Source organism: Cornus florida, unplaced genomic scaffold, assembly GCF_030987335.1.
Source record: "Cornus florida cultivar Cherokee Brave unplaced genomic scaffold, ASM3098733v1 CherokeeBrave_3.0.0_Hap2_Chr08, whole genome shotgun sequence".
Lineage (NCBI taxonomy): Eukaryota > Viridiplantae > Streptophyta > Magnoliopsida > Cornales > Cornaceae > Cornus > Cornus florida.
The window spans coordinates 47,642,958-47,647,640 of NW_026775578.1; the positions used below are offsets into that span (position 1 = coordinate 47,642,958).

A 4,683-nucleotide genomic window follows, 5' to 3' on the forward strand; every position below is an offset into this window, starting at 1 on the left:
TTACACCATGGTCAACACACACATCTATGGTCAATTGCACAAAAACCCTCCTTTAAAACCATAATCCTAAAGTGGCCCAAAGATATTGGCAATACTAAATTGTGAACCTACACTTGTCACCAATCCATGGCTCCTTCCTAGGCTTAATCCCACTCCTACACTTGTCAACCATCCAAGCTAACAAGTGCACCAATCCTAGGCCAACAAGTGGGTGAATCATCACCCTCCAAATGTCATCATCCAATGCATTAAAGTGTTTCCACACAAATGTCAACAAGTGGACCAATGAGAGTGTGACACTTGTCACACTTTTCAAAAATTGCAAAAAGGTCCTTTTTGAAAATATCTTCCAAATTTAATTGCAAAATGGTCCCCAAGATGAAAAATAATTACTTTATTTAATTACACTAAAACTCCACAAGTTAAGAATAATTACACTAAAGTATGCATTAATGGCCCTTTATGAAAGAATGAAGCAATCAATATGCTTTTCTAGAAAAGTAAAAATACCACTATCATGGAAATCAAATATCATGAATGCATGCAAAACCAGAATCAAATCCGAGCACAAAAAGTGAGGTTGTGCAAAGAAAAAGGATAAACGAGAAAAAGACAAAATGTGAATAGTGTTCGGAAAAATAATATATGGAAATGACACAATCCCCAAAGGAAGTTGTCAATCCAAGGAAAATAGTCTCAGAAATCATTCTAGAGCACTCGAGACGACATCAAGTGATGAAAAACCGAACCCAAAAAGGAATAGACAACAGAAAAAAAATATTCGTTAAAATCTGAGAAAAAGAAAAGGAAGAAAAATGACCGGGTCATTACAGATTGTGTGCACCGGTATGGGATGGTGGCATACTAGGGACAGGTTAGTTCAAAATACTAAGCCCTACCTATTCTGGAATAAGGGAATGGATTAATTATTTAAATCCTACTTATATTTCGTGTCATGGCAATGAATAGTTGAGCGGCACTACTTTGGTTTTGGATGGATTTTAAATATATAATTATGGTACCGTGATATGAGCTGGAGTATAAGATTCATTGGTTAGGGAGCGTATACGCAGTGGGATACATAACTGGCTATGATAGGTTGAGGTATACCCTATTAGGCTTAGGTAATCATGCCCAGTTCATGTGCGTTTTGCATGTTACCTTCTATTCAGGTTGAGACCTCCTTTATAGTCGAGTGAGAATCCTTTAGTGTGGATATATATATATATATTGATGAGCACTAAAAAGTGCGTATTTAAACCCCTTAACCTTAGGCATTCTAGTACCTTTATCTATCTTACTTTACCGTTTTAGATTGATTTCGTATTATTTTCTTTTTCAGGCACTTATCCCGAAAATAAACTAACTTAGCCAAATAAGAGCTTAATTGAATCAATTCTGGGATTAAACAAAGAAAGGAGCAAAGTGGAGAAAGAAGGAAGCAAATGAAGCCAAAGGTGGCAAGCAGCAAAATTCAATCGATCCAAGTTCAAGGTTCGATCGATCAAACAATGATCGATCTCAGTACTTCAAGATAGATCCAAGCCTTGACCCAAAAGCATAAAGTTCCAAAAGTTCGATCGATCCAACACCATCTTTCGATCAATCGAACACTTTCGTCCTTATTCAAATGATTGATCCTATCCACAACTGTACCACCCATTAACCACTTTTATCCTTTTCCCATAACTATCTCCCATAAATATCTCGGATTTGTCTTTTTCCAAAAAGCTCAGCAAGTTGAATCGATCCAGCCTAAGTTCGATCGATCTTACTTACTTTTGATCGATCCAAGTTTAAGGTTCGATCGATCGAACTTCCTCCAGTGCGAAAAAGTTAAAATTCCATCTCATTGAAAGTTGTCCTTTATCCAATCATTAGGGAATATTGTGTGCACGACTCCAGCTCATTTTAGGTGTCATTTTGACCTACCTATATAAGGATAAGGATTGCTTTTACAAAAGAGATCCAACATTTTTTTCATATCATCTCTTGGAGAGCAAGCTTAGAGGAGGAGGAGGCTAGAGACACCATTGGAGTCCTTCATCACCTAGGAGCAGATTTAAACCATGGAGTTAGCCCTTGAGGATTGGAGCATCATCACCATGAGTGGCTAGACATCCTCTTGGGGCTAGAGTTAGCCCCAAGCATGCTTTCTATATCTTAATCTTATGTATTATTGAGGGATTAGTGTTGTAATTGATGTTTTGACACTTTGATATATATAGATCTTGTTTATTCAATGATTTATGTGGTTTAATGCTTCCAATTGATCATTTCATTCTATCCATATGTCTATGTATGCTAGAATAGATGTTCATGTGCTTGTCTCTAGATTTTGTGTTATTGATGCATGTCTATGTGTATTGATGCTATAGATTTGGAGATTGTCAAAACATTGTACTTAAAAGAATGCTTTTGTGATTCTCTTGATGGTTCATGCTTATCTCTTGATGGATTATGCATCTCCTTTAGTTTATTTTCGTGCTAGTAGTGTAGATGTAGTGTAGTTGTAGTGTAGTATTAAATGGGAGGACAATTTATGCTTGTTGTTTAATGATCCAAGCTTTTGAATGCAATTAGCATATGTCTCTATCCTTGTGTTGTATTTGGATTGTGAGCTTAATGAAAGGATCAATGACTTGTTTTGATTTATTGTGCCTTTCACATGTTGTTTGGACAATATATGCTTCATTGCTTAGATATATTGTGCCTCTCACATGATATTTAGACAATACATGCTTAACTAGTCATCCTTGCTTGTTGAATCAACCAAACACACACACACCAATATTGCAACATACCATTTGCCCTCATTAATCACTTGTCAATGATATAGAAATGCATTGCTTAGTGGTGATCTCTATACCCCAAGATCTCTCTCTCTCTCTCTTACTTACCCTTAATTGCATTCTTTTGCTATTACTTAGTTTAATTTAGTTGCTCTTTAATCAACCAACCAACCAATTGTTAGATCACTCGACCTACTAGCCTTAATTGTGATTCCACGATGTTGCTCGATCCTCATAATCCCTTGGGACGATCCCTACTCACTCTTGCTACGTTAGTAGTAGTATTGGTAGTGGTTTTTATAAATTTAAATTTAACCTAAAAGGCTTTACTTGAACCGCACATTCACTACATCGTTTTGGTGCCATTACTGGGGATTTGTTGATTAGATTTGGCAACATCGGTTTTGTGGAATTGATTAGGATTAGTACTCTTTTGATCGTGTCTTTACTTTATTTTTATTTTTCTTTTTGGTTACTTATTGTGTTGATTACTTAACTAGGTGCATTGTTGGAGAGGAAGCAAGCAAAGGAGCCATCAAGCATTCAATTCAAGCAAGCAAAGAAAGTAAAAAGCTAAAAATTCTAAAATTTCTAAGCTAAGCTTTAAATTTGGAGTTGAAGTGCTAAAGGACCTTTGTGAGATTTTCTTTACTCAATCCCTTAGTTAAATCGTCGGCCCGCGTGGAGGCTTATTTTTAATTGTCTTGCATCATTGTTGTTAAAGCATGGGAGTATGAATTAAATGTTTGTGGAAGAAGTCTAATTGCATTGTTGTGAAGGCATAGCGTTTGTCATTCTTTGTGTTTGTTATGTTTTGCATTGTGCATGCATAGACGTCATTCATTGAGACTAACTCTTGTCCCTCTTGATTTGCATCTTGAATTTATCGTTAGAAATCCTAGGGGAAGAGGAAGTTCAAATAGAGCCAATCTTTCAATGGATGACCATAATGACAATCATGTTGAGGACATTGGTCACATAGACTAACAAGGTATCCTTCATCCCAATGTGCACAATGAGAACATACAAGTACCATTAGGCATGACTAGGCCATTCATTCACCAACCACCACAACAACAAGGCCAAATTCCATATGGAATGCCAAGGCCAATGTACGCTCCACAACCACCCATCAACAATCAAGGAATTTAAAACCAAGGTGTTCATGTTGCACCTCAAGTAGCTAATCCACCTCTTGCTTTAAGAGACCATTATGTGCCTAATGAGTATAATGCACCTATATACATCCAATTGCCTCCATTTAGAGCACATCATTATGAAATTAAGCCACAAACCATTCAAATGCTTCCTAACTATCATGGACTTCCAAGTGAAGAACCTTACAAGCATTTGAATGAGTTTCTTGAAGTATGTTCCACCGTAAAATATACAGACATGCCGGAAGAGGTTTTAAGACTCGAACTTTTTCCATTCACCTTAAAAGACAAGGCAAAGTATTGGTTTAACAATCTTAGGCCTTTTTCAATCACTTATTGGGCAGAAATACAACAAGAGTTCTTGAAGAAGTACTATCCGGTTTCTAAGACCAATGCCATGAGAACCTCAATTCGAGAATTTTCACATGGGGATGGAGAAACGTTTCATGAGGCATGGGAACGCTTCAATGAATTGCTTAGGAAGTGTCCACATTATGACATGCCCAAATGGCAATTAGTTCAATACTTCTTTAAGAGATTATCGGACAACTATAAGGGCATGGTTGACGCTTCCATGGGTGGCTCATACATTGATAGGCATCAGGATGACTTGTAGCGTCTCTATGAGAGCATGAGTGAAAATTCTTGCATAGAACACTATCATCCAAGAATGGTAGAAATTCACAAGGTAAGAAGAGTGTTGGCTTACATCAAGTCAACCATTAAAATGAAAT

The 4,683-nt window shown here is 36.8% G+C and overlaps 1 pseudogene; it reads right to left on the reverse strand.

The window, feature by feature from the left end:
* Positions 1 to 4,351: 4,351 nt before the first annotated feature.
* LOC132272233 (small nucleolar RNA R71) lies at positions 4,352 to 4,450 on the reverse strand (annotated as a pseudogene).
* Between the last annotated feature and the right edge of the window lie 233 nt (positions 4,451 to 4,683).